At 45.5% G+C, this 18,207-nt stretch overlaps 3 non-coding genes across 3 annotated transcripts; 2 read left to right on the top strand and 1 right to left on the bottom strand.

Moving 5' to 3' along the window:
• Window positions 1-3,086: 3,086 nt before the first annotated feature.
• TRNAN-GUU (transfer RNA asparagine (anticodon GUU)) lies at window positions 3,087-3,160 on the top strand. The gene has a single exon. It is a non-coding gene; the product is annotated as a tRNA-Asn (tRNA).
• A 1,210-nt stretch (window positions 3,161-4,370) lies between these two features.
• TRNAV-CAC (transfer RNA valine (anticodon CAC)) lies at window positions 4,371-4,443 on the bottom strand. The gene has a single exon. It is a non-coding gene; the product is annotated as a tRNA-Val (tRNA).
• A 4,562-nt stretch (window positions 4,444-9,005) lies between these two features.
• On the top strand, window positions 9,006-9,077 carry TRNAE-UUC (transfer RNA glutamic acid (anticodon UUC)). Its single transcript has one exon. It is a non-coding gene; the product is annotated as a tRNA-Glu (tRNA).
• The last annotated feature ends 9,130 nt before the right edge of the window (window positions 9,078-18,207 follow it).

The raw sequence follows: 18,207 nt of genomic DNA on the forward strand, positions 1-18,207 counted from the left end.
ATTAAAACTACAATGAGATTCCATCTCACTCCAATAAGGCTGGCATTAATCCAAAAATTACAAAATAATAAATGTTGGAGAGGCTGCGGAGAGATTGGAACTCTTATACACTGCTGGTGGGAATGTAAAATGGTACAACCACTTTGGAAATCTATCTGACGTTATCTTAAACAGTTAGAAATAGGACTACCATACAACCCAGAAATCCCACTCCTCGGAATATACCCTAGAGATACAAGAGCCTTCACACAAACAGATATATGCACACCCATGTTTATTGCAGCTCTGTTTACAATAGCAAAAAGCTGGAAGCAACCAAGGTGTCCATCAGCGGGTGAATGGGGTAAATAAATTGTGGTATATTCACACAATGGAATACTACGCATCGATAAAGAACAGTGACGAATCTGTGAAACATTTCATAACATGGAGGAACCTGGAAGACATTATGCTGAGCGAAATTAGTCAGAGGCAAAAGGACAAATATTGTATAAAACCACTATTATAAGATCTTGAGAAATAGTAAAAACTGAGAAGAACACATACTTTTGTGGTTACGGGGGGGAGGGAGGGAGGGAGGGAGGGAGGGAGGGACAGGGTTTTTTACTGATTAATTAGTAGCTAAGAACTGCTTTAGGTGAAGGGAAGGACAACACTCAATACATGGAAGGTCAGCTCAGTTGGACTGGACCAAAAGCAAAGAAGTTTCTGGGATAAAATGAATGCTTCAAAGGTCAGCGGAGCAAGGGTGGGGGTTTGGGGACCATGGTTTAAGGGGACTTCTAAGTCAATTGGCAAAATAATTCTATTATGAAAACATTCTGCATTCCACTTTGAAATGTGGCATCTGGGGTCTTAAATGCTAACAAGCGGCCATCTAAGATGCATCAATTGGTCTCAACCCACCTGGCGCGAAGGAGAATGAAGAACACCAAGGTCACACGACAACTAAGAGCCCAAGAGACAGAGAGGGCCACATGAACCAGAGACCTACATCATCCTGAGACCAGAAGAACTAGTTGGTGCCCGGCCACAATCGATGACTGCCGTGACAGGGAGCACAACAGAGAACCCCTGAGGGAGCAGGAGATCAGTGGGATGCAGACCCCAAATTCTCATAAAAAGACCATACTTAATGGTCTGACTGAGACTAGAGGAATCCCGGCGGTCATGGTCCCCAAACCTTCTGTTGGCACAGGACAGGAACCATTCTCAAAGACAACTCATCAGACATGGAAGGGACTGGACAGTGGGTGGGAGAGAGATGCTGATGAAGAGTGAGGTAATTATATCAGGTGGACACTTGAGACTGTGTTGGCATCTCCTGTCTGGAGGGGGGATGGGAGGATAGAGAGAGTTGGAAGCTGGCAAAAAATCACTCTTCTGAGGACTCTCAGCAGAGATTAGATTTGCCTATTCTTGAAATGCACATGAATGAATGCACATGTCCACACAAAGACTCAGATAAGCAGGCTCATAGCAGCCTTTTCACAAAAGTCAAAACTGGAAATAACCCAATTGTCCATCAACTGTGGTGTATTCACACATTGGAATAACTCACTTATCAACAATACCACAATGAAGAAGTGATAAACGCAACAACATGGCTATACCTTGAAAACAATGTTGCGTGACAAAAGAAAAAAACGAACAAGAGTCAGATCCAAAAAAATGTGCATTCATTCACGTGCATTTCAAGAATAGGCAAAACTAATCTCTGGTGACAGACCTCAGAAGAGTGATTAACTAAACCGGGGAAGGGATGGGGGACGGGGATTACCTGGAAAGGAGCTCCGTGGACCTTGCTGGGATGATGGAAACTTTCTATAACTTGATTACATTTGTCAAAATTCGATAATTGTTCACTAAAGATTTCTGCATTATACTCAGTGCGAAGTACACTTCAGTAAAGTGCTGTTAGCAAAAAAACTGAGGGACATGGCTCGCACACGGATTATGGCAGGGAGTTTGGATTTTACTGTAAACGCATCGAAAGTTTATTCTGGTGTCGTGTAAAAAAGCCCAGTTGCTATTTGAAATACCTTTACCAAGAAAACGGTTATGACCACTTCATCTCAACAGTGGAAAGTGCTTCTAAGGCCGAGTGAGAGGCATTTCACCTTTTGCCCAGATGTGGGGCGCACGCAAGGTTTCCCTTAGACCAGGCTCCAGGCATGCTCACTGTCAGAGTTCCTGTCCTTCTGATCCCTAGCTGGAAGGCTTGCTGCCTTCTTGCCGCAGGTAGGGAGCGATGCAGATGCGGGAATGAAATGCAAACCAAACCAAAAGAAGCGCGCCGCTACGTCGGACCCTGCCGTGACTCGGATTCGAACCACGGTTGCTACACTGCCGTGACTCGGATTCGAACCACGGTTGCTGCGGTCACAACGCAGAGTACTCACCACTATACGACCACGGCGCGCCACAAACCTATCACCACTCTCTGGTCTTCTTACACTGTATTGACAGAAAAACATTCACACTGTTTTGTCGTTTTGTTCTTGAACAGCCACAGGTGCGCCGCTTTTCTCCCATTTCCTGCCCTCTCTCAGCTCCTCCTTCCCGGTTGTGCTACACCTTAAAATGTATTCTCTCCTTCCCAGGAACTCGCCTGAGTCTCTGCACAGGCCTCCTGGAGGTCTGGTTCTCCTCCACGCCTCCCAGCTTTCCTTCGCTCCTCTTCACCAATCCCCTTTCCCCGTTTATTTTCCGCGCTCCCGCCACACCGACCGTAACCGAGGCGAGCGGGGACGTCCACGGCGCGGGCGGGCGGTCGGGCAAAGGCAGAGCAACCCTGTCGTGGACCCCACTGGGCTCAGACTGGGGTTGCAGACCCGGGGGTCTCCGGGGGTCGCTGGCATCTGAGGCGGACAAGGAGCAAGGAGGGGCGAAGGCCGTTTTGGCTACCCTCCTAGCTGCAGACTCACCCAAACGCACTGCTTTCAACGCGACGAACAACAGGATTTGTCGCCCCAACTTGTCGGGTTTTCCGAGGCTTTGCGCAAATGGCTCGGCAGAAAGCTTCTGGCACCACCTAGCGCTTCACAGGAGTTCACTCGTTGTTGAAAAGAAAGAGGTTACCTGTGGCCTCTGTGGCGCAATCGGTTAGCGCGTTCGGCTGTTAACCGAAAGGTTGGTGGTTCGAGCCCACCCAGGGACGTTCCTTAGGTTTTATATGTGTTAGGATGTCCCCAGAGCTTCTACTGCTTATATCTTACTATATAAAGGCAGAGAGCAACATCAGTTAGCCTTCTATCCTCTTTGCTTGGAAACTGAGAACTCAGTAATGATTGAAAGAGAGGAATCATCGGAGTTGCTTTTGACAAGTTTTTTTTTTCCACTTTGTTTACTTCTACTATTATTTATTGAAACCCTGGTGTTGTAGTGGTTAAGTGCTACGGCTGATAACCAAAAGGTCGGCAGTTTGAATCCACCCGGCGCTCCTTGGAAACCCTGTGTGGCAGTTCTACTGTGTCCTATAGGGTCGCTATGAGTCGGAATCGACTCGACAGCAACAGGTTTGGTTTTGGTATTATTTATTTAACCCTTTTTTTTAAATATATATTTTGGAAATCAAGTTGGGTCTATGGATTTATGAATACAAAAAAAGTTGTACTCACCTTTAGCTATCTAGCTACCTATACTCGCTCGTTCTGTGTCGTTAGCAACCCTGACTTACACTCCCATTAATTTCAGAAATCCCAGGAAATGGCAGCGGTTCCCACCGTCTTTCATAAAATCGCCACCACAGAATGCTTGGAGGATGCAAGGACAGTTCCCATAAGTCTATTTCTCACAGACTTGTTGAAGGTTATGTCTTCCTGATAATACCTGGGGCTATAGATGTGGGCGAATGACCATGTCTTACACGGTCAATTTACTGTAGCTTTCTAATCCCCCTGAGGCTTTAGATATTTTCCACTACAAGAAATGTATCAAAGACGTTGTGCCATTTCAAGTTCATTTACTGTAGGCCTCCTCTGGGTGCACGTATTCAGTGAAGTGGTTCAAGTGAACAATGTAGACTTGCCGACAGCTGCTCAAACTAATACAGTGGCTCCAGAATTTCTACCTAGTGCACCTGTATCAATCAGTAAACCTGGCCGTATCCATCACTACATTCCTTCCGCCCTGCTTCTACTCCCTTAGGATCCATTTCCATAGACGAACCCTAGGATTTAGGTTCATATAAAGTGACAAAAACCTTGCAGTACTTCTGGCGGTATTGCACCTTCCTACGGGTCATCACAGTTTGTGCATTTCCCTCTGGGACTTTCCGGGACTCGTGTTTGATTCTAGATCTAAAAAAAAAAAAGATCTAAAGCAATGGGGAAAAGTAGCAATGGGCTCTGAGGAGTAAAACAAGCAACTGTTTCCGCCCGGTTTTGAACCGGGGACCTTTCGCGTGTGAGGCGAACGTGATAACCACTACACTACGGAAACACTGAGAATCACACGATCTAAGGAACATCCATGAAAACTCTATGGTGGCCTTCTTGACCTTTTGTGACTTTCAATGTACCAAATTCAGTCCCATTTCGAAATTGGACTGGCAGCAGCAAAGTCCTGGAAAGGGCCTCGGTAAGCACCAAGCGAACCAAGGCTCACTGCATTTGCCTTGACTGGTCATTTCTCTCAAGACTTAGCTTTAACGCCTTTCTTATCTCTTTCTCTTGTTCCTGCCACTTCAGTTTGCTTTTGATGTGAGATGTCAAATCCAGCGTGTGGGGCCCCATGGTCCTTGTTTCCAGGGTAGGCGAGGGACCCTAAGCCAGGGCATATCGGGAGTCTCAGTCTCCTTTGCCTGAAGGGTTCCCTCGGTGCTTCCTGAGGCCGTTTTCTTCTTCAGTGTCAGCCTGTGGAGAAAGTTCAGGTGATAGAAGAGAACAAAGAGAACCTTTACAACTCTCTGGAACTAAAACTCACATAAAGCATGTCTAGTTTGGTGCCCCGCCTCCCAAGAACCAGATGAGAATTGTGTCCTGGTCTCCCATCTGACTTAACGCAGAGAAATGAGGTCTGGCTTAGGTACTCAGTAATGAAGTCTTCCTGTCATTTTTTTGTTTTTTTTTTCTCCTTAAAGGCTATTGGCAAACGCTTAACCCTTCAGGAAAAGAAACCTGTTTTAGCCCGCCTTCTAAACAGGGACCCTTCCCGCCTGAGCCGAACGTGAGAACCACTACCCTACGGAAACCACGTGACTGAGCTAGCCTACGAATTTGTCCAGGAAAATCGTAAGCCCTGCAGTCTCCAAGTACTTTGGCTTGCAACATCCGAAATTCAACTACATTTGAAATTCCACTGCCAGCAGCTGGAAAAAGCCCTCGGGGAAAACACCAACAATCCCTTCAGGCAAAGGAGCCTGTGGCTTCCCTTAGACCTTAAAGTAGTTTTCTGCACCTATCCCGGAATTTTTTTTTTTTTTTTATCCCGGAAGCTAGGACTTCGAGAGGGGGAGTGGGGTGGGGTGCTCCACCGAGGTTCAGGAGCCCAAAGTTCGCTAGAGCTCCCATTTCCAGAACTAAGCTCCTCTCGGGCTCTCCAGCTCCCCACAGCCCAGGAGCTGTGAAGGCTCTCACCCTGGGGCTTCGGACCAGCGCCTCGGTGGCCCCTTTAAGGGCGCTGATGTTCCAGACAAATGATCCGTGTTTCCATGAAAAGATGTTCAATGTCATTACTCCTTATTCATCCCCCCACTTGGTGTTAGTTGCCATGGAGTTGATTAGGACTCATGACCATCTCATGAGTGCAGTGCAGAACTAACTGCTCCATAGGGTTCTGAAGGCTGTGACTTGGTGGTGCACTGGCTAAAGCGCTCGGCTGCTAACTGAAAGGTCAGCAGTTTGAATCCACCAGCCCCTCTGTGGGAGAGAGATGTGGCGGCCTGCTTCTGTAAAGATCACAGCCTCGGAAAGCCTATGGGGCAGCTCTACTCTGTCCTGTAGGGTCGCTATGAGTCAGAATTGACTAGATGGCAATGGCTTGGAGTTTTGGATCTTTCAGGAGCAGATCGCCAGACTTGCCTTCCGAGGCACCTCTGCGTGGGTTCCAACCACAAACCTTTCAGTTAGTAGTCGAGTGCTCAACCTTTTGGCATAAACCAGAAAACAAGCATTGCTGAGGATGTGGAAAATTGGAACCCTCACCCATTGCTGGTGGGATTGTAAAATGGTTCAGCCTCTGTGGAAATTCGTTTGATGGTTCCTCAAAAAAGTTAACCATAGAATTCCCAAATGACCCAACACCTCCATTACTAGGTATATACCCCCAAAGAATTGAAAGCAGAAAGGCAAACAGATCCTTGTACACCAATGCTCATTGCAGCATTATCCACAAGAGCCAAAAGGTGTAAACAACCCAAGTGTCCATCAACAGAGGAGTGGATAAACAGAATGTGGTATATCCATACAGTGGAATATTATTCAGCCATAAAGAGAAAGGAGATCCTGATATATGTTAAGACATGGATGAACCTAGAAAAATTATGCTGAATGAAATAAGCCAGACGAAAAAGGACAAATATTATATGATCCCACCTACTTGGAATCTCTAGAACAGCAAATGCATAGAGGCCAAAGTTTACTAATGGTTACCAGGGGCAGGTGGGAGGGAAAAGGCAGGAATGACTGCTTAAGGGGCGCTGGATTTCTGTTAAGGGTGATGAAAAACTTCGGAACGGATAGTGGTGATGGTTCCACAACATGGTGAACCTAAGCACTGTCATTAAATTGTGCACATAAAGCGGTTGAAATGGCACGTGTTTTGTTTCCTATTTTATCACACACACTCAAAATGATCCAGACTTCCCGTCCACCCAGGAACAGTAGAACCCTCCCTGCAGGCCCTGCCGCGTACTCTCCCTGGGGCCTGACCTGCGCTCTCTCCTCTCAAGCCCTTTTGCCTCAGCACCTCTCCACTGCGCGACTGGATTTCAGTCCACTACTTTAATCACGCCTTCATGTTTTAGCCGTGCCTTATTTTTTAGCAAAGGCTAAAACATGTGTCTTAGGACATTTGGCTCTTTGAAAATATCGAACAACCAACACATACCAAGCCAGCCTTGAAGGCCTGCACTGGATTCCTTTGGACACCGGACCAAGAAGCCGAGTATAAACCGCAGGACCCAGGGGAAGCTCATGCAGAATTCACAATCGCTTGATTTCTTCCTCCTCACTCTTGGAGATTCTTTTTCAAGGGAAGTTTTATTTCAATACTGGAAACTCATCTTCGTTTGCCTTCTTTATTTTTCTGCTCAACAGATCATGGAGTGCGAAAGTTAACGGAGGTGGTTTGCGCAGGTTTTTCACCTTCGCCTCAGGGCAACCGCCAATGGGCAAAGAGTTTCTGTAGCTCACAGGCTTTAATGTTATTCTCCATAGGGTTCCCTTTAGAAATCAAGTTAAAAAAAAAATTGGTGGGCAAGAATGTGCCCTTTTCTCCTGCAGTTGCTGCTCTAGGTGCTGAGGTTACCGCTCTGCCTTCACACCCGAAGTTCAAGTGCTCCCCCACCCTGGGGAGGGCGCAGATTCCTTGCTCACTGGAAACCAGGACTCGGTCCTCGACTTTGTTTTTTGGCTCAGAGTGGAGACGGGGACACAACTGGACTACCTTAAGCTCTTCAGGGACCTGCGACCCTGTTCCAGAGGAGGCTGACTTCCCAGAAGCTTTAGTTCAGGAAATTTCATACCGTGCATTTCCCCTTCCCTTCTGGATCAATCTCCCGCCTTCCCGCCCACCCAGAGGAGAGGGTTCACCGCCTTTCTGTCGGGTCTCGACCCTTTGGGATCCCTCCTGAATTGGACAAAGAGGGCGGTTGTCCATCTCTTACATAGAGGGGAGAGAAGAGAAGGCTACTGGAGAACCACAAACTCACCGCCTACGCCCTCACAAACTGCACACCTGGGCGCGCGCACTTCAAGACAGGAAAAACAGCGCCTTCGGAAGCTTCTCTGCAGGAGGAACCCGAAGGGGGTTGGTTTCTTAACCTGGAGAGAGGAGAGGAGCGGAGGGGTCCCAGGCATGTCCGCAACTCTTCAAGACAGGCCAGAAACAGGCTGATTTTGAGAGACAGAGCCAAAGCAAAGGGGCAAATGCAGCAGAACCCCACGCCCGGAAATTAAGGGTCTCGAACCCTAAGGTCTGAGCGAGCCGAGGGCTACGCCTTAAATTGACCTCCCGCCTTTATCAGGAAAGTCGTCGGTGCAAATTCAGAGCTCAGGAAAGGGAGGGACTGCGTCGATCCACGTCCACATTTGACGGACAAAAGCCAAAAGATCCGTTGCAGTCGAGTCTATTACGACTCACAGCTAGCACAGTGGAACAGCCCCATAGGGTTTCCACGGAGCGGCTGGTGAATTCGAGCTACCGACTCTTCGTTATACCACCAAAGAGAACACGTAAATCCCTGAGTAATTAGATGTGGGGTCTGAGGAAAAGACCATCGCCAAGGAGAACTCGCAGTTTTTTGCCTGAGCACGGGGAAGGATGGAGTGGCCATCAACAAAGATGGGGAAGTGGCAGGGGCAGAGGACTTTAGGGGGAAAATCCGGAGTTCAATTCGGGGTCCCGGGGCCCTGGTTCCAAGAGTTATTCATCCAGGCTGCCTCTGTTTCGGCATCCGTCTGAGCCCTTTTTGATATTGGAGTTCTTGGGGGCTCGTGCTCGGCCTCCTTCCCACCCTGGGCGCTTCCTCCCTGCAGGCTTGTCCCTTGCGCTGGACCCGGCCACCGTCTCTCCACACGCTGCCGCGCGCAAAGGCGCATCTCTAGGTCAGGTCTAAGGTGCGGCAGGGCAGAGCCGCCTCGCTCCGAAACTTGGGAAGACCTGACAGTGCTCGGCGTGTGGCAGGCTGTCTTGCGTTTTGGATAAAGCGAGGCGGAAAGGGCCTTGGGGGAGGATCGCTGAAGGAGAGGGCAGCATCCAGGACGGTAGGCGTCCAGGCTTCCCCGAGTTGGGTGCAAAGAGATGTACGGTCTGGAGGCCGGAGATAAGAGGTCTCTGGGAGTTCCCTGGTGGTCTAGTGGCTAGGATTCGGCGCTTTCACCGCTGCGGCCCGGGTTCGATTCCCGGTCAGGGAAAGCTGTTTTGCGACATCTCCCCTCCGCAGGAATCTTCTTTAGCACTGTTCGATGCAGAAGAGTCCCCAGCATGGCCCAGGCTTGGAGAGGTGAGAGGCGATGAGCAGCTCTTCAGCGGCTTGGAGCCCCCAACAGCTGTATCCTACTCTGGGCCACTAGGAAACATCACCGCTCCTGTGGTCCTCATCTTTCAGAATGTTCATCTCAAGAGAACAAAGTAAAACCTGGTACAAGAGCTCCCAATCTTCCTTTTCAAAACAATTATAAACATAAAAAAGTTGAAAGAGTAGTGTCTTTATGTATTCTTCATGTCCATTTACCAATGAACATTTTCCACATTTGCTTTGTCCATGCCTCCATATATATGTATTTGCTACCCCATTTCAGAGTAACTTGCTGATATCTCAAAACCCTTTGGCAATATCCCTCTAAACCAGCCTCTTAGGGACTTTTCCTCTTTGTCCTGTCAATGAGGCCCTCCTTGCCGCTTCAGCATAAACTCTCAGGTGTGACCTGGAGCCCCTCCAGAAATTGCAAAGACTCTAGTCACTGGGAAAATCTCAGGTGTTTAGAGATTACCTCTCAGAAACCAGGGGAAAAGTCCAAATCCTTTGAGTAAAAATTAATTGTATACTCCACAGACATGGTCTTTCGCCCCTACTTTTATCCCCTGGAAAGGTCCAGAAGACACTACCTTCAACAAGGCTGTGAGAAATAGATCCTACAGAACTATTTTCACATTCTCAAAGAACTCTGTGGTGGCTAATTTATGAAGGACAGTGGGAACTGCTACCATGGAACTGGGATCATTGAAATGAAGGGGGATGATAGCAAGACGGCATTGGAAGGGCCATGTCACAATATTTAAGCCTAAAAGACAAGGTGACCTTACTTCCTACATTGAATACACAGCTGAAGCAGTAATCAGAATGGTCTGTCCATCAAACCTCTTTGGCATGAACTCCTTGGTCAGTGTCTCTAGAAATGCAATAGATGGGCAACTTACTTGATTTGTATAAGCAGAAACACCCTAGGTCTGGTGAACATTATCTGACTTGAATCACAGTAATAGACAGCCTCAGACCCTCAGACCCTCAACAAATTCACAAGCACAGACTCTTCGAACAAAAAAGAGGTAGATCCCCTCAAGGAAGAACCTGTTTATACAGTCAGAAAGAAATTGTCTCAGGCCTTTAGCTAAATGGTATTCTCCCACCAAAGTTACCTGAGTAAAATGACCTCTTATTAAATATCATTTAACACTAGAATATTTGGAATTTACACCATAATACTATAAACACCTAGGTGTGTTATTAGCTCATTTTCATAATAAAAAATATTTCAGAAGGCTTGTCATCAGGGTTGATCATCAGTGAAACCAGAATGAGGCAAATTTAGAATATGAACATCTATTTGACTTCGACTGTCATGAGATTTACCTTCCTAGGAAGCAAAAGTAGAGTAGATAAATGTATATTTAAACAGGACTTAACACTTTTTAGAGGAGTAGATGAAATTATTTATAGGCTGTTTTAGCTACCAGTTGGGAAAATTATTAAGGTAATCACTGGGCTTGTAACATGTGGTGGTTAACGTTGTGTGTCAGCTTGGCTGGGCCAAGATTCTCACTGGTTTGGCAGTTATATAGTGATGTAGTCATCCTGCATGATGTGATCTCATATGATCAGCCAATCAGTTGTAAGGGAATTTTCCTGGGGAGTGTGGCTTGAATCCAATATATGTATAGAAGCTTTGGGAAAGCTTAGTCGATTGCTTTGCATCCTGTGTCCAACTGGTTATCATCTGACCTCTATTTCTTTGAACTTTAGCCAGCAGCCTGATTCTTTTCCTGTCAAACTTGGATTCCTCGGCCCCTGCAGGTACGTGAGAAGGGAGAAGTCTCCAACCTGATGTCTGACCCATGGACTTGGGACTTGTTTGCTCTACAACCATGTGAGCAATTTACTTGACATAAAGCTCTCTCTCTATGTATACATATACATAGGTATATGTACATGCGTACATACACACATGAACACACATACACATTCGTACATACGCTCCACTAGTTTTGCTTCTCTTGAGAACCTGGCCCAAGACACTTGGTACTGAGAGTGGTTCCAGAGAAACAGAATCATAAGGATGAGTTTTCTCAAATGGTTCTCAAGTTTGACTAGTCCTAAAAGTGCTGACGACTCTACCTCCAGTGTAAAAAGGGTGCTGCTAATCCATGGCAAGATGTGGCAATTTTAACATGCCAAATATCATCAGAAATAGATCAAGTATTGGTGAGAAGGGAATCTTTGGGTGATCACATGTTTGGAAATTTTCCACAATTTAGTCAGGAAATAAGGAAGCTGGTTGGTTGGTCCTACTTTCATTAGACAAAGTGGTGAGAGAGATGAGCTCAGGGCTTCAGAGTCACATACAAGCACCTCATAAAATACCTCAAAGTTGCAACTTGTGCCCTGAAAGAAAGCCTTATTTCTTGTAGTAACAGAGCTGATATTGGTGAAAATCTAACGCAGAGTCTTATTGTAACAGTGTGTGAATAACAATGTAATTGACTTCCCAACCTCGAATGGTGTATGAAGTTAAAGCGAGGCCATTGAGTGAGGAGAAATGAGACCCCGAAACTTGAAATGGGAACATATGGGCAGATAATCAGGCAGCTGGGGACACTGAGGCTCTAAATTCTGTTGAATCACTGCTGTCAGGAGAATCAGCACTCTTTCTCCCATCTGAAGAGATTACTCCATCTTTTTTTGCTAAGCCACCAAAACAAATAAAACAAACAAACAAAAAAAACATTTCCGGCTAGTAGGGTGATTCTGACTCCTAGTGACCCCATACAACAGAATAGAACTACCCCATAGGGTTTCCAAGAAGCTTCTGGTAGATTTGAACTACTGGTCTTTTGGTTAGCCACCAGCTCTTAACAACTATGGCACCAGGGTTTCAGCAAAGCCACTGCCCTCCAGTATAATGGTTATACCTTCCACCTCATCTGAGAAGATTAACACAAATGTGTCTGAAGAGTGTTTGAGATATCACCTGAGGCGGCACCTGGTGCCTTGCCTGAGGCCTCAGCTTAGGCACATGCCTTTCAAGACATTTCTGAATATTCCCAAGACTCACCCCCACTACCCATTTTTCTTCTAGGTCTATATCTAGACTTAAGTCCCAAAAGGTGAAATGAAAAGTGTGACCGAGGAGGAGGCACGCCACACTCCAAAGGAACTGCTTGACTTTCCTAATATGTACAAACAGAAACCTGGGGAATATGTGTGAGAATGGCTATTAAGGATGAGGGATAATGGTGCAAGGAACATAAAGATGGGTGAGCCAGAGTTTATTAATATGGGCCCACTAAGCACAGATTCTTCATTCAGTGTTTCTGCTCAAGAGGTTAGGAAAAGATCTAATAGATTATTTGGTTGGTTGGTGAAGTATGGATTGCTTGGTGGCCAACAGTAAATTAAGTTGAAGTACAAGACCTGCCTGGTATACTGTAGAAGAAGGTATTCAAAGGCTTAGGGAAATTGGCAAGTTAAAGTGTATTTATCGGGTTAGACCCATAAGCCCACACATGGAGTGCCAGAGGACACACCATTTACCACAACTGTGAGAAACAAATTTGCTAAGGGGGTCGCAGTATTCTTGAAGACTGCTGTGATTGCCCATTTATGTGAGTAAGCGTGGACAGTGCGGACTGCCCTAACTGAATTAAAACACCTAACTCCAATGGGGCTGATTAGACCCCGTGGTGTTAGGGGCCAAGTGGCAGGACTAAATTGACAAAGACAAGGTGGGAGTTGTTAGTGTTTACTACAATGGACAGCAGAGACAAAGCATTAATCAGAATAGTCTGACTTGTATGAAATTACGGTGTTGGCTAATGAGTCAAGTGTCCTAGGCGTGAAATAGACAAGAAACCTCCTAAATGTTTACTTGATCTCTACAAGTGGAAGAATTCAAGGTCAAGTGAACAGTAATCTATCTTGAATCACCAGAACAGAGAGCTGCAGCCTCTCAATCAATTCCCAGCCTAGAGCTAGTTTACCGATCCACAACCCCTTGAATGAAGGGGAAGGCAGGTCCCCTTGAGTAAAGAGCACCTACGCTACCAAAGTTTTATACTGTGAAATTTCTCCCAGCCTTCCCCAAAGTGATCTACAGGATTTTATGAAAGTGACTGTTCACTGGGGAAAGGAAATAATCAGAATTTTCTGGCATTACTGGATACTGGGTCTAAACGCACGCTAATTCCAGGAGACCCAAAACATCACTGAGGCCCACCAGTCAGAGTAGGGGCATATGAAGGTAAGATTCTTATTGCACTCTTAGCTCAGATTCGTCTCACAGTGGGTCTGGTGTGTCCGTAAACGCATCCTGTAGAGATTTCCCCAGTTCCAAAATGCATAATCAGAAGAGATTTACTCAGCAACTCCCAGAACCCCCACACTGGATATGTGACAAGAGGAATAGGGGCTCTCAGGGTACGAAAAGCCAAGACGAGGCCAATAGACCTGCCCCTATCTAGGAAAATAGTAAACCAGAAACAGTACCGCATTCTTGGAGGAATTGCAGAGAGTACTGCCAGCATCAAGGGCGTCAGGAATGCAGGGGTAGTGATTCCCCTCAATCCCTGTTCTACTTGCCTATTGGGCCTGTGCAAAAAACAGATGGATCTTGTCGAATGACAGTGGATTACATAAACTCAACCAAGTGGTGAATCTAACTGTAGCTGCCATTCCACTTGTGGTTTCATTGCTTGAGCAAATTAATGTATCTCCTGGTACCTGGTATCCAGCTATTGGTCTGACCAATGTTGTTTTCCTATTTTCAGTTTTGAAGAAACACCAGAAGCAGCTTTTCTTCAGCTGGAAAGGCCAGCTATACACCTCCACTCTCCTACCTCAGTGATATGTCAGCTCTCCAGCCCTATGTCTTATTTTAGACCTCAGGGACTTTGATTGCATTTCCATTCCTCAGGCTATCATACTGATCCATTGCATTGATGACCCTACCCTGATTGGACATAGTAAGGACGAAGTGCCAATGACTCTGGACTTATTGGTAGAAAACTTGTGTGTTAGGAGTTGGGAAACAAATCCCACAAAATTCAGGCTCCTTCCACCTCAGTGAAATTTCTAGGAGTTGAGTGGTGTGGGGCAGTGGTGTGGCTGAGGCAGGAAGAACCATCCTTATCAGTAGTCCCCCAGTATCTGTTGACATTCATTGGTCTGTGAGGGAGTCTCACATGTTGTCTACTTCTGGTGCCTGACCCCCTCTGCACATCACTTCTCTTTTATGAAACAGCACTCAGAAAGTATTAGGACTAGGACCCACCCTTCTCTGGTATTTCTTAACTGATACTGTCTTCAAAGAGCAGGAGAAAGATGTGGCATTTGGCCTCTACTCCATCCTACAGGGCCACTGTGAGTCAAAATTGAATCCACCCACAGTGGATTTATCTTCAACAAAAAACTCTATTACCCCGACCAGTGGAACAGAATTGAGAATCCAGATATAAATCCATCCACATATGAGCAGCTGATATTTGACAAAGGCCCAGTGTCAGTTAATTGGGGAAAAGATAGTCTTTTTAACAATGGTGCTGGCATAACTGGATATCCATTTGCAAAAAAATGAAACAGGACCCATACCTCACACCAAGCGCAAAAACTAACTCCAAGTGGATCAAAGACCTAAACATAAAGACTAAAACGATAAAGATCACGGAAGAAAAAATAGGGACAACGTTAGGAGCCCTAATACAAGGCATAAAGAGAATATAAAACATTACCAAAAATGATGAAGAGAAACCAGATAACTGGGAGCTCCTAAAAATTAAACACCTATGCTCATCTAAAGACTTCACCAAAAGAGTAAAAAGACCACCTACAGACTGGGAAAGAATTTTCAGCTATGACATCTCCGACCAGCGCCTCATCTCTAAAATCTATATGATTCTGTCAAAACTCAACCACAAAAAGACAAACAACCCAATCAAGAAGTGGGCAAAGGATATGAACACACACTTCACTGAAGAAGATATTCAGGCAGCTAACAGATACATGAGAAAATGCTCTCGATCATTAGCCATTAGAGAAATGCAAATTAAAACCACGATGAGATTCCATCTCACTCCAACAAGGCTGGCATTAATCCAAAAAACACAAAATAATAAATGTTGGAGAGGCTGCGGAGAGATTGGAACTCTTATACACTGCTGGTGGGAATATCAAATGGTACAACCACTTTGGAAATCTATCTGGTGTTATCTTAAACAGTTAGAAATAGAACTACCATACAGCCCAGAAATCCCACTCCTTGGAATATACCCTAGAGAAACAAGAGCCTTCACACAAACAGATATATGCACACCCATGTTTATTGCAGCTCTGTTTACAATAGCAAAAAGCTGGAAGCAACCAAGGTGTCCATCAACCGATGAATGGGTAAATAAATTGTGGTACATTCACACAATGGAATACTACGCATCGATAAAGAACAGTGACAAATCTGTGAAACATTTCATAACATGGAGGAACCTGGAAGGCATTATGCTGAGCGAAATTAGTCAGAGGCAAAAGGACAAATATTGTATAAGACCACTATTATAAGATCTTGAGAAATAGTATAAACTGAGAAGAACACATACTTTTGTGGTTACGAGGGGGGGAGGGAGGGAGGGAGGGAGAGGATTTTTTACTGATTATTTAGTAGCTAAGAACTGCTTTAGGTGAAGGGAAGGATAACACTCAATACATGGAAGGTCAGCTCAATTGGACTGGACCAAAAGCAAAGAAGTTTCTGGGATAAAATGAATGCTTCAAAGGTCAGCGGAGCAAGGGTGGGGGTTTGGGGACCATGGTTTAAGGGGACTTCTAAGTCAATTGGCAAAATAATTCTATTATGAAAACATTCTGCATTCCACTTTGAAATGTGGCGTCTGGGGTCTTAAATGCTAACAAGCGGCCATCTAAGATGCATCAATTGGTCTCCACCCACCTGGAGCAAAGGAGAATGAAGAACACCAAGGTCAGACGACCACTAAGAGCCCAAGAGGCAGAAAGGGCCACATGAACCAGAGACCTACATCATCCTGAGGCCAGAAGAACTAGTTGGTGCCTGGCCACAATCGATGATTGCCCTGACAGGGAGCACAACAGAGAACCCCTGAGGGAGCAGGAGATCAGTGGGATGCAGACCCCAAATTCTCATAAAAAGACCATACTTAATGGTCTGACTGAGACTAGAGGAATCCCGGCGGTCATGGTCCCCAAACCTTCTGTTGGCACAGGACAGGAACCATCCCCAAAGACAACTCATCAGACATGAAAGGGACTGGACAGTGGGTAGGAGAGAGATGCTGATGAAGAGTGAGCTAATTATATCAGGTGGACACTTGAGACTGTGTTGGCATCTGCTGTGTGGAGGGAGGATGGGAGGATAGACAGAGTTGGAAGCTGGCAAAATTGTCAGGAAAGGAGAGACTGGAAGGGCTGACTCATTAGGGGGAGAGCAAGTGAGAGTACGGAGTAAGATGTATATGAACTTACATGTGACAGTCTGACTTGATTTGTAAACGTTCACTTGAAGCTCAATAAAAGTTAAAAAAAAAAAAACTCTATTACCCCGAAACAGGTCACATTCACAGGTACAGTGGTTAGGAGTGTGATCTTTCCCTTCTGGAGACACAATTTAATCCCTAACACTAGAAGAAGAGAGAATTCCACGGCTGATGCTCTTTTTTTTTTTTTTTTTTAATATTTTTTATTGTGCTTTAAGTGAAACTTTAGAAATCAAGTCAGTCTCTCACATGAAAACTTATATACGCCTTGCTACATATTCCCAATTACTCTCCCTCCCATGAGACAGCCTGCTCCCTCCTTCCACTCTCTCTTTTCTTGACCATTTTTGATGATCTTCTTAATGTTGATTAAAAAAAATCCTGTGTTTTCACAACCTGAAGATCCTGAAACAAATTCTAGTTGACAAGAAAGCATATCTTTCCCGGCTGTGAGTCCGCCCATCAGTTTTATCTGATTTTTCATCGAATGTATTGGTGCCAAGAGTTTTATCTTTGATATCACTAATTCTGATCTTCATTTCTTCAATTCTACTCCTCTGATTTTCTATTGAGTTGTTTAATTCCAGAATTTTATTGTTAATGTTCTGACTTTCTGATTGCTGTCTCAGTACGGATTCTTGCAGCCTGTTAAATATGTCATTATGCTCTTCAGTAACCTTAATTTCCCTGAGCAGATTATCTGTGGGATCCTTGGTTTCTTCTGCATTTTGCGTGCTCTCCTCCCTGATTTCTTGAAGAGTTCTGTATATTAATCTTTTGTATTCTACCTCTGGTAATTCTAGGAATATATCTTTGTCCAGAAGATTCATTGATTCTTTGTTTTGGGAGCTTGTTGAAGCGAACATGTTCTCCTTCTTTATGTGATTTGATTTGGACTATTTTTTCTGAGTCATGTATAAGTTATTGTCTTAATTTATTTTATGTTAGCTTACTGTGTCTTATCTTCTTGCTTTGTTTTGTTTTCATATGCCCAAATAGGCTGCTCAAGTGAGCTAGCTTGATTGTTGGTGCCTTTGAAGCTCTAACATCCTGTTACCAGATGGCTAGAGCTGTTGCAGGGTATATAAGCCTAGGAGTCCATTCACTTTTTTTCTTGTATGGATTCAGCTGAGGTGTCCAAGTAGTTGGTGCAGGCTCTCACCTACAGTCTTAGAGGAGCAGGGGCGATTGGTGTAGGTACAGCTATCTGGTTGCAGCAGGGGGACATACTCTGAGCAAGGCAGGGGCTGACAACTGTCCCCCAAGTGTGTGTGAGGAAAAGGAGTCCCTGTGCCCTAGAGCTCACAGGTGGGTGGGTTCTGCAGCTGGACAATGGGGACCCACTCCTTTTGGCTGTAAGGATTAGCAGGCAGCACTTATTCTTGGGCCCCTGTCATGGGTGGCTAGGTGCTGTGGGTGGAGCCACCAATCGTTAGGCCCCCTGTTATGGGTAGGTGAGGACCCTGCTTAATAGGCAGGCTGGTGTCAAATGTCAATATTCAGCCTTTCTGCCCCATAGCTGAAACAGTTGAAGTCAGACCTCAGGCACGT

The sequence above is a fragment of the Loxodonta africana genome, chromosome 3 (genome assembly GCF_030014295.1).
Source record: "Loxodonta africana isolate mLoxAfr1 chromosome 3, mLoxAfr1.hap2, whole genome shotgun sequence".
Taxonomy (NCBI): domain Eukaryota; kingdom Metazoa; phylum Chordata; class Mammalia; order Proboscidea; family Elephantidae; genus Loxodonta; species Loxodonta africana.